The sequence below is a fragment of the Emydura macquarii genome, unplaced genomic scaffold, assembly GCF_026122565.2.
Source record: "Emydura macquarii macquarii isolate MOO-44397 ecotype Brisbane River unplaced genomic scaffold, CSIRO-AGI_Emac_v2 contig_3692, whole genome shotgun sequence".
Lineage (NCBI taxonomy): Eukaryota > Metazoa > Chordata > Testudines > Chelidae > Emydura > Emydura macquarii.
In genome coordinates this window covers 5326812-5339083 of record NW_027133829.1, presented here as the reverse complement: position 1 = coordinate 5339083, position 12272 = coordinate 5326812, and the positions used below count along the sequence as shown (strand labels likewise).

Genomic DNA, 12272 nt, shown 5'->3' with positions numbered 1-12272 from the left:
TTGCTAGTGTTACTTACTTCTAGAATATCCAGTATGACTGCATCTAAGCACTGGGGGCCTTGATTTCAATGGGCTTGAGATCAGACTGTAAATGCAATAATTTAGATGTACCAGAAGCCATAGCTTCTCCTCTCCCATAAAGAATATACTCCTCCTTGCTGCCCTGTAAAATCTATATGCTGCTGACAATTGAGTCATTAAGACAAATCAGCTATTGAGTCTGTGTGGAAAGGACTGGGAGACACCAGGCTGAGAGTTATTGCTCATCACCTAAGGGCTGCAATGACCTGTTACCACCTTCTATGAAAAATTCTGCCATGCAGAGCAGGGAAATAAAACCTTCCTGGGAGGAAAGGACGGGACATTGGGGCAAGACAAGAAGTAATAGGCTTAAATTGCAGCAAGGGAGATTTAGGTTTGACATTAGGAAAAATTTCCTAACTTTTAGGGTAGTTAAACACAGAAACCAATGACCCAGGGAGGTTGTAGAATCATTGTCATTGTAGTTTTTTAAGAACAGGTTAGACAAACACCTGTCAGGGATGGTCTAGCTAATACTCAGTCCTGGCTCAGTGCAGGGTACTGGACTAGATAACCTAATGAGATCCCTGCCAGTCCTACATTTGTATGATTCTATGAAAGAAACATCCCTGAGCCTAATAATCACCTCCCCAGATGCACCAGCAATGTAATTAAAGCCATCAAATATCCAGAATTGATTTCTGCATTTGCAAAATATGCTAGGAACATAATTGATGCTGGTTGCCATCTGTGTGCACAGGAAGGGAATTCTCTCTGTAAAAGCTATCCTCCTGGTGAAGCTATTAAACTCCTCCTCTCTGACCCTGAAGGTGAATTCTCCGATGCAACTACCCAAGAGCTGTCTGATGGTCTAACCCAGGGATTCTCCAACTTGGGGTCGGGACCCCTCAAGGGGTCGTGAGGTAATTATGGGGGGGGGGGTGCGAGCTGTCAGCCCCCGCACATGCTGTGGCTGCGGCTGTCAGCCAGAGCCATTCAGAGCTGGGTGGCCAGAGAGCAGTGGCTGCTGGCTGGGTGCTCTGGAGCAGCGCGCCCCCAGCAGCAGCACAGATGTAAGGGTGGCATGGCATGAGGGGTGAGGGTTGTCAATTTTTGCAGGGGCATCACAGCCTGAAATATTTTCAAAGGGGATCCCAGAAAAAAAGTTTGAGGACCTCTGGTCTAACCCGTCCCAACACCCACTGTAGTCAATTAAACTGTAACTGCTCGGCATCACAAGGGATCGGTCCCTTTAATCAATATCACTTTCCCCTTTGACATTTGAATGGAGCTGTTCCCCTGCAGGCTCCAGGATCTCCTTTTGTCCTCCCTTTCAACAGCTTTATTCAGCACACTGATACATCCTTTCTTTCAAAGCCCTCTCTACCTTGGATCACATTTGCTTGCAGGCATAGTGGACTGAGACAGGGGGAGCTGGGATTCCTTGGTAGAAAAAAAAATCATATAAAAAGTTTCTGTAGCTCACAGAAAAGAATCGTTTTCAAACCCTGAGCATCAGAAAATGGGGAAAGCAAGAGCTTAAACTGGACGATCACAATTGCTTTCTGCTGTGCTTTACCTGTTTTGTTCTTTCAATCCCGTTTTTCCCCCCAGTGCTTTTTGTAGGATTAAAGGAAACTAATTAGAAGAGATGGAGTCCCTGGAACAGGCTCAATATGGTGAGTGAGGTTATTCAAAGACCCTCAACAGCAAACTTGCAAAGGGATCAAAAGTTAGAAACTGGTTGCAAAAAGTATTAGGACCCATTAGACCCCAAATCTTGTTCCCTTAGGATAGCTGGGTGCACACTAGAATTCTTCCGCCTGCCTCCCCTGCCTGCACCCCACTCCCTCTCCACCCCCCCACAAATAATTCCATGAGGCGTAATGTGTGGAGTCAGTTGTAATAATATAGGGGGCCATAAATGGTAGGATTGTTCTTCTTGTAATACAAATTCGAAGGAGAATCTTAAGAGAGCAAGTCAGGTTGTGGACTAGGGCTGTGGCCAGATTTTCTGGGCTGGGGCAAGCAGAACTTGCCTGCATATGCAAGAATAAAACGACAGGCCCCTTTTTCAGCTGGTGTCAATGGCTGTAGCTCCATTTAAGTCAATGGGGTCACGCCACTTTTCAGCAGCACAAAGAAGCATTAACTATAATCACCTGGTTGGTTTGCGTCAGTTGAAATCTTCACCGTGCAGATGACAATGAAATACGGTTATCTAATCTAGATTGCTGGCCAGTCTCTATTGCAATTGTATTTAGAAGTCAGTTCCAGGTTTACAGGCTGCCAACAAGTTCCCAGCACATTCCTTTGTGTTGCAAAGTTTGTGCACCCTCAGGTTGGAAGGGGGAGGGTACTGGGGGCTGGCACAGGTCTTCCTACCGGGGGCACTGTGTTGAACCAACTGGCATTGACATCCTTCAGACATGCAGCCATCCCTGACCCCCCGCCCCGACGAGCATTTTGTCTTGATGGCCTTGTTTCCACTCATTCAGTGGGTGAGTCATCTCAAGTTTGTCACGTTCCTGTTAACAGCAACACCGGCATCCTGATAAATACGTGGCACGGCAAGACGTATAGGAGGCCTCAGTGAAAAGCCATTAAGTACTGTTAGTTTGCAATAGTGCTTTAAGAGGTACGGTAAATGGAGAGTGCCCCGCACACACAGATCAGCCTTGAGACGAGACAAACATTTCGACGTTTTAGATCTCCGATTTTTCTTTCCCCCATTTCTACCTCCCCCATTCCTGCCTCTGCAAGGACTCGCTTTGTCTTATTCCAGGTAATGATTTCATAACTGGCGTTTTCCTTGCAGATTGCAAGCAGGCACTTTCTCGTGTGCACTGGCCTGTTAAAAAATTCCACAGCCTGTGTTCTGCAGGAGGTCAGGCTGGCTGATCATAACAAACCCTTGTGAATGGATGAGCTGTCATCACACCCCGTTAGCAGGGGCCTCCCACCGCCTATGCCAAGATTGGTGGGTTTCAATGCCATGCTTCCCCCCACCTCAGCGCTGGGACTACATCTCACCGCCAGTGTCAGGCCAGTGATAGAAGGGGTCTGACAGCTTCTGTCCCTGCCAACCTGCCATGAATATCAGCGATCTGGAAAAAAAATATAAAATCATTGCTAGTGAATTTTGCAGGTGACACTAACATTGGTGGAGTCTGTTGATAAGATAAGAACAGGTCAGGATTGCATGGTAAACTGGGCTCATTTGCCCAACATGTGTTTGAATCCAGTGAAATGCAAGATCATACATCTAGGAACCAAGGTCAGAAGGGGCCATCATGATCATCTAGTCTGACGTCCTGCACAATGCAGGCCACAGAACCACACCCACCCACTCCTGGAATAGACCCCTAGCCTCTGACTGAGTTACTGAAGCTGGGAGCAAAGGCAAGCCATGCAGTTTGGAGTCACTCGGGTGGCCTATCCACTAAACCATGGGGCCTCTCACTAGAACATTCCAACAGGTCAAGCTCAATTTTGCTTTCTGCCCTTTCAAATGCTTCCTTTAGCGTTCCTTTGAAGAGCACATCAAACGAGCCCCCTTGCTTTGAAGCCAGGATCTGGATGAGAAAAAAATTCACCCAGGAAACGTCTTGCTTTTGCAAGCCCAAAGCTGTTCTGAATAAAAAATGAACGAATCAACACTCCCTTGTCACCTAATAAATCCACCACCAATTAAGCCTGTAAATTAGTGTACCTTAAAGGACAGGCCAGATCAAAGATATGATGGGCCCAGCCTCGGCTGTTCACCTGTGAAATATGAAATCAGCTTAACTTTTATGAGGCGATAATTATGCAACTCATTTTCGGGTATAAATAATTCAACAGGGATGAGATGCAAAACACAGCAGTGCGATCCAGCCTTCGTTTTTTCCTAATGATAAGGTATGATTCTGCTCTTCCTTTGAGTGCCAGTAGCCCCCAAATTAACCTTTTAAGACAGCTTTTGGAGAAGAGCCCCTTGCAGCAAAACTCCATTTCCAGCTGACATTTGTTTCTTTTTATCTATACCTTTGTCTGATTGAGAAGATATACTGCCATTTTAATTTTCATATAAACTCTTAACATCAATGGGGCTGCATTCAGCAAACCAAACAAGGATTTATTAAGATAATAATGCAGGCACTTCATAAAAATTTAAATGCCAGCTTCGGAACATCATTTACATGGAAATAAGAAACCAGGGAAATCTCTTAAAATGGGGATATCTGCCGGATTCTAATACCCTTTGCAAGGGGAGAAGGGCTCTGGGGGAGGGGGTGGTATTTGATTGCGTTCCCCATCCTGAGACCTCAGCAGGATTCAAGAGTTGTGCCGGCTTTGCACCTTTTCAAGCACAGGGAGGGCCTGGTTCAAATTAATTGACTCATTTACAAGGACCTCAGCAAAGGGAGAAAGCAGATTAGATTCCCTCACTTGTGCTGCATCGTCTGTTTATAACAACATAGTTAATCAAAACAAGAGGAACGGAAGATCTTTTTTTGCCAGGGCGGCAGGAAAGAGACAGAGATGCCTTAATTGACCCCTCAAGAGAGAGTGTGAAAAGATTTCAGAATGACTGAAATTTTAACATAGGAGCACGTTTTTTCTCTTAAACTCCAGGCTCGAGATGAAAGGAAGAGTTCTTGCGCCTGCCTACCAGATGTCACAGGTGCAGATGCTACGCTGCCTCTTTACCTGAATCATTTAAGAAGCACAATGTGGATATTAATACTTTAGCGTAATGACTCGGAATAATCCTTTAAAGCCCCATGATCCAAAAAAAAGTTTCACTGCCAGCTAAAGATTTTAAGTCTAAGGTGTAATGTGCTAAACTATGCATAAGATGAAAGAGAAGTCTGAGCTGCTCTACAGCTAAGCCTCATTTGGTTACCACACCTTCAGAAAGGGCGCCTTCCAGAATGCAAATATTCCCAAGCCAGCCATTCTCACACCACAGCCGCTTTTGCGGTCTAGGAGGCAGTGTTGTCTAGTGGCTAGAACTAAGGAGTGGATTCTTATAAGACCTTTGCACATGAGCCTGATGGGCATCAGCTGCTTAGGACTCCATCTGTCTTATTCCCCGTGGGCCAAGAGAAAGGTGTGGGGTGGTGGGTTGCCACAAAATAAGTAATGCATTAAATAAAGCACTGGACAAGTAAAATAGCCCACTATGGTAGGATGGTTAAAAACCCCTTGAGGCTTTTGGAAAAGGGGCAGAAGGGAAAGATCGTCTATAGGTGTTTCAAGCGTCCTCCCAAATACTGGTTCTGGACAACAAAGTTGTTTTTAAGGCCAGCATCTATCAGCAATCATTCTGATACTTCAAGGGGCAAACCTGACAGGATTAAGGACTCCTCTTGCAAAACTCAAGCAGTATTGCACCATCCGTTAGTACACGATGGGCATTTTTCCAGTGACTTCAACGGGCGCAGGATTAGCTCCTATATGTGTGAAGGGTGGTCTCTTTCAGCATTGGCCGGTGCTAGAGACTTGACAGGCGAATGGGCCATGATAGGCACAGCTAAAACTGGTCAAAATGGGGCTGGATTTTGAAAACTTTCAGTAAAATTTCAAAATTAGGAGAAAAATAAATCAGGGGGGAAAGCTGGGAAACAACTAACAAATGTTTTGTCCATGGCTGTCAACCAACCAGGAAGCTGTTCAAAATCTTGCAAATTTTCAAAACAAAATTTAGTGGGGAGGGGGGGAAAGGGTGGTGAATTGCAAAACAATTTCACCCCAAAATGATTGTTTCCATTTTAGTCAACCAGCTATAGACACAACCAGCTGGGGGAGAGAGACAGTCCCCACAAGTTCTTGCTAGCCTTTTGATGGCCCCCGTAACAGGGTGGTTTGTCTCTTGAAGAGACTATGGTCCTGGGGCCAGCCATCCCTCTTCAGTCGTCAGCCCCAGTGTGGAAGGATCAGGTGAGACCTATGAAGAGATGAGGGACCTCAGTTGGAGGAGAGCTACAGGAAGCAGCGTGGCCACCATGGCAGGCTGTGGAGGGATGGGAAAGACAATGGCAAAAGCCAGCATCTCTGGGTCCCTGTAGCCAGCTTAGGTCTGGGAAATAGCTTTGTTTTGATGTTATCTTGTAAAGGAAGGGCCAGAACAGACTCTGGGTTTTGGTGTTGAATCCTTCCTGGGCTGGAGAGACTGGCCAGAAACCCAACAACCTCCTCAGCACACGTGCAGGATTCATCCATATTTTCCACTCTTGACCCACGTCCCTTTTCCAGTTTTTTAATGTAGTTGCTTTGCTAGCCTGTTACACTATGGTAAATCCTCTCCATTATGGATCTGCCCTGCAGACTTTCATAGTGAGTCACTATTCAACAGGTCATTTCAGCCAACCTATATAGTTGTATAAGCAGGCATACAATTCCCTATTAAACTCCATAGTCTAGTTTAAAATGCTGTGCAAAGGAGAAGTTTCTTTCACACCCTATAGAAAGGGTTTGTTTGTTTGTTGAGTCATTCCTACAACACACTATTGGTTTAATATTCAATGTAATATTCAGTTCTATAGGTGATGTTCCTGAGTTTTGATAAGCCTTCATTAAGCACATACAAAGACCATGTTCCCTTACATGACCACAATTTCTCATAAGAGTTGGAAGAGAGAGTATTTTTTTTCGGTATATTATTTTTTCGGTAGAAATCCCAGAATTAGCCCTTTAAATTTAGGGGTTTTTTTACCTCCCTTCTTCATGCAATATGTGCAATTTTTTAAAATCAGAGCGTGATTAGAGGTTCCTATAGAGAACTGCAGAATCGATCTTGCTATCTATTCGATTCAATAGTCTTTTATCTGACAGACAGTTCTAGTTATCGCTAACAAACCACATTTCCCCCTATTTATCTCAGCCAGCATGTCGCTGCCTTCAATCAACAAAAGGCTGTAATGAAGCTATTAGAAATCAGCTCTAAACGGTGCCACCGCTGCAGCCGTGGTCACAGGAGATGAAGGAGGAACAAATGCCGCTGTTTGATGGTTGTAGGTTTGTTCAGATGTAATAATCATAAGCATCTGAGAGACATTAAAAGGAAAGCAAGCCTGCGTCTAACTGGTGTTGCACAGCTGGAGCTAGGAATAGTAACAGGTCCATTGCCATTTGATTCCTGCTACTGATCAGCGTGAAATGTAGTCTCAGTTTAGGGGTGGTCTGCCTCAGTGGAAACATCAGAGGGGGAACGTTTGTGTTGAAATGTATTTCATTGGCACTGGCAGAAGATGTCATCCTAACAGCCCTGGAGACGGAGGTCCTCTTTGTGCACAGCACAGTCCCAGCCCAAGTAGGAAATGGGGAAGTTCCTCACACACTCACTCCACCATCCTCAGGACCTGACCTGGAGGAAGAGTGCATTGGAGGTTGCTCAGCCTTAGGCTGGGGGCCGGTGGCATCCAAAACTAGATAGGCAGGACTGATACATCAGAGGTAGTTTACAGCAGCAAGGAAAGAAGGCGACTGTGTCTGATTCAATACAAATTAGCAGTAAGCAATGCCTGCCCTGAGCAACCTTCACTGTTCACCTCTGCCTTTATATTGAGGTAGCATGTTCTAGTGGTTAGGGTGAGGACTGGGAGTCAAGAGACCTGGACTCTAGTTCCAGTTGTGCCTATGACCTTGAGAAAGTCACCTCATTTCTCTCTGCCTCTTTCCCTTTATCTGTCTTTCCTGTTTAGACTGGAAACTTTCCGGGGCAGTAGCTGTCTGTTACTATGTGACTATGACCGCTACTACCATACTCCATTTACACAGTGCCTGCTCCAGGGGCGTCCTCGCCAAGTGGAAGTTGAAGCTAGACAAATTCAGACTGGAAACAAGGTGTAAAATTTTAACTGCGAGGTTAATTGACCCTTGGAACCGGTTACCAAGGGCTGTGGTGGAGTCTCCATTACAGGCAATTTTAAAATCAAGTTTGGATTTCTATTTTCTAAAAGATCTGCTCTAGTTCAAAGAGGAATTGTTTCGGGGATGTTCTATGGCCGGTGTCACACAGACGAGATAATCACAGTGATCCTTTCTGCCCTTAGAATCCATTAATCTATTCCTATAATACAGATAATAATAATTCTGTAGGAAAAGAAGAAGAAACTGCAATAGGGGCTGTAACTGAGGCAAAGAGGCAGGAACTAAAGCAAGCCCCACATACACGCCTCTCCTCCTTAAAACACATACGTACACAATATTAGAGTGACCGGATGGCAAGTGTGAAAAATCAGGGCAGGGATGGGCGGGTAATAGGCACCTATATAAGACAAAGCCCTGAATATCAGGACTGGCCCTATCAAATCAGGACATCTGGTCACCCTACACAATATAAAACCCCATTCAGACGCATACATGGCTGTCTAAGTGACCACATGACTTTCTCGTGTTCATTCCTTTCCTCCCTTCCTTCACCTACCATTGGCTTCTTGCATCATGTCTCCATTTAGATTGCATATTCTTCAGGGCAGGGAGTGTCTTCTATAGGGCTTAACACGTAATCAAGTCGCCGTCTAGTGGCTGGCCCGAGGGAAGAAGTGCCTCTCGCTTGCTGCTAGCTAGCTGAGTTGCTCCTCTAGTGAAGTAATAGGGCTTCTGCTTGTGGTTCCGAAGGGCCTACGTTTGAGTCCTGTGGATGACGAGGGTATGTGTAAGTATGTGGCTGTGGTTTATTCAACCAACACTAGCACACTTTGGACATTATAAATAACTAATGCTAAAATGTACTCCTCCTATCTGCTATTGCACTAGCGTCTTCCATCTCTTTCTTCAAAAAGGAAACAAAGAGGACCTGGGGAATTAGAGATTAGTAAAGATATTGGAACAAATGATTAAACAAGCAGTTTGTAAGAACCTAGAGGATAAAAGGGTTTTAAGGAACAGCCAGTATGGATTTGTCAAGAACAAAGCAGCCTAATTTCCTTGTGTGACAGGCTTTCTGACCTACTGGATGTGGGGGAGGCAGCGGTAGACATGATATATCTTGATTTCCGTAAGCATTTTGATACAGTCCCACTTGACCTTCTCATAAGCAAGCTAGGGAAATGTGGCCTAGATTATATTACTATAATGGGGGTGCACAAATTGAAAGACTGTACTCAAAGAGTAGTTATCAAGGGGTCGTGGTACAACTGTGAGGTATTTAGTGCTGTCACACAGCGGTCAATCCAGGATCTGGTACTATTCAATATTTTCATGAATGACTTGGATACTGGAGCGGAGAATATGTTTATAAAATTTGCAGATGACACCAAGCTAAGAGAGGTTGCAAGCCCTTTGGAAGACAGGATTGGAATTCAAAACAACCTTGACAAATTAGAGCATCTACAAGATGAAATTCAATAAAGACAAGTGCAAAGTACTACACTTAGGAAGGAGAAAACAAAAGCAAAACGGGATATAACTAGCTAGGCGGTAGAGCTGCTGAGGAGGAGGTGGTGGTTATAGTGGGTCACAGACTGAATATGAATCAACAGTGATGCAGTTGTGAAAAAGGCTTATTCTGGGGTGCATTAAAAGAAGTGTTATATGTAAGACACGGGAGGTGATGTCCCGCTCTACTCGGCACTGGTGAGGCCTCAGCTGGAGTACTGTGTCCAATTCTAGATACAACAGTTTAGGAAAGCCATGGATAAATTGGAGAGAGTCCAGAGGAGAGCAACAAATATGATAAAACGTTTAGAAAACCTGGCCCATGAGGAAAGATTAAAAAAACTGAACATGTGTAGTCTTGAGAAAAGAAGATAAAGGGGAGACCTTACAATAGTCGTCAAATATGTTAAGAGCTGTTATAAAAAGGATGGTGATAAACTGTTCTCCGTGTCCACTTAAGGTAGGATAAGAAGTAATGGGATTAATCTGCAGCAAAAGAGATTTAGGTTAGATATTAGGAAAAACTATAAGGATTAAGTTCTGGAGCAGGCTTCCCAGGGAGGCTGTGGAATCCGCACCACTGGAAGTGTGTAGGAGCAGGGTAGGCAGACACTTGTCAGAGATGGCCTAGGACTAGGTATACTTGGTCCTGCTTCAGTGCAGGGGACTGGACTGCATAATCTCTCGAGGTCCCCAGGCCTGTGTGACTGAGGCTGTGTCAGCCCTGTGCACTGACTCATGTTGCCGTCAGTTAAGAAAGGTCAAGTGCCAAAGCCAAAACTAGGCAGCAATGGCTGTGGAAAATAATTGAGTCGTGTAATGTCAATGACCCACTGATGACCCCATTGAGAGAGTTTTTAACAGAAGACCCTGCAAAATGAAGTCTTGGCACCTCGGGCCATACAGGGGGACTCACGGAAATGACCATAACCCGGTGCTGTTATCTTGGGTATCGAATTTTAAGTTACTACTAAACTAGTGTAAAGTAAGTGAAGCTACAGTACTTGAAAGTCTGGGTGTACAGTGGGGTTTATTCCTTCTTTCCTTGCATCAGGTACAGATCCTTTCCAGGCAGAGGATGCCAGTCTAGATGAGCCGATGGTTCGAACCAGGATGCAAAGTTGACATTAAGTAATTAAATTTGTACATATTATATGTTAGTTTCTATGACAACAAACATATAGGGCCTGAGTCCCTTTTTCATCACTCTGGCAAGGGTAAAGAGATTTAAAGAAGGCCAGACAAGTTACCCCCACTTTAAGGCCTCTTTATGTCGGCAGAGCAGTGTAACTGGGGCCGTGGGACCAATGCAGATCCAAGCCAGATATCTGCAGGATCCACACGAGTTCCTTACAGTTTCTAAAAGAAACGCCACCCTTTGCTGATCCCCCTAAATGCATCCAACAATGCAGCTGCAGAGTGACTCATCGCTCTGAGTACATCACCCCTCCTGTAGCTCCCTATTCTCCACGGCATCAAGCACAAACGACTCAGCTTCACTTCCAAGGCAGAGAGAGGCTTCGATTCTCATTGACCCCGCTCCCTGCCCCTCTTTACAGCGCTCTGCCAATGTAAAGGGGCCTTAAAGTGGGGGGTAAGTTGTGTGAGCCACTTTAAATCTCCCTAGCCGTGCCAGGGTGGTGATGCCCACCTCCGCTCCAGCAGCAATGCCAGCCTTTATCGGATGCTCGTCACATTTTCCAGCAATCACCTTCCTGGTTTCTCCCAAGACACCCCCCCCTCCCCCCCGGGCCTTCTTATGCTTTGAAGCCAGATCCAGTTCAAAATCCCCAAAGCCACTCCTGGCTTCTGCTGTGATGCCTACGAGACACTTGACAATGGCGGAGCAGCTGGTGGGGTCCGAGCTCTGCTTCTCCCACTGATCATAAAGTCCTCGCCGTGGACGCCCCTCGTCCGTTTGTAGCAGCCACATTGTAAGCTCTTGGGAGCAAGGGCCATTGTAGCGGGGGGCGACTGCCTCTGGAGCAGCCCCTCAGGCCTAAGGGGATTCGGGGCAGGGCCCTGCTAATGGCCTCTCCTTCAGAGGGCTCCGTACTCAAAATTCAGGGTCTCAAAACACAGACCATGAGTTTTACCCTCTTGTCGGGTCGCTCACAGACTTCTCCCGTGGCTCCCCAGCCCCCCTCTTACAGCCATCTTTTCACTGGGTGTGTTCACAGTGCCTCGCACAATAGGGTTGTTGTGATCCACGCAGGGGACGTCTAGCCTCTACTGCAAGACGAAGCATTATAATAAACATCCAGGGACACACCCTCAGCTGGAGGGATGGAGATATGGCAATTTGCACCCACTGAGGATCTGTCCCTCCAGGTTCCCAGGTCTGCCACTGACATCCTGCAGGGTGGAGCGGTGGCATGCTGGTATGGCTGGCAGTGGCTAGCCGGGGGGAACAGAAGCCCTCCAGGAGTGCTTGAAGGGCACTGATGCAGAGCAGTCGGCAACCGTCTGTCCATCCCTCAACCAACCTCCATGTGCCAATAAGAGGGGTATGACCATGCTCCCGACCTGTCTGATTTTGCCCAGTTTGGCCTCTTTACGTTAAAGGGAAGAGCTAACCTAGCGTTCCTTTAGTTTTGGAGAAATCTTTCAGCTCCCAGTAGGAAGGATTTCCTCTTCATTTCCAGACAGATATTTCACTTGTCACCCCAGCTGTTTCACATCTCTAAGCTTAAATGCAAATGCAAGGTATTATCATTGCTATCGGTAGCGCATGCACAGCGGGATACCGAGTAGCTTTTATATTTTTAACCTATCGCTTTAAAGGACGTGAAGACCTCAGGGCCGTCCCAAAGGAATCATCTTAGCCTCAGTTGCCACTGGATGAATAGAGCTTCTATTTGGTGCTCATCATCCATATTCATGCC

The 12272-nt window shown here is 45.9% G+C and overlaps 1 long non-coding RNA gene across 1 annotated transcript; it reads left to right on the top strand.

Annotated features, from left to right (window-relative positions):
* The first annotated feature begins 807 nt into the window (after positions 1-807).
* LOC137146076 (uncharacterized) lies at positions 808-7658 on the top strand. The gene is made up of 3 exons (XR_010917830.1): positions 808-944; positions 1636-1700; positions 6890-7658. It is a non-coding gene; the product is annotated as an uncharacterized lncRNA (long non-coding RNA).
* Positions 7659-12272: the final 4614 nt, after the last annotated feature.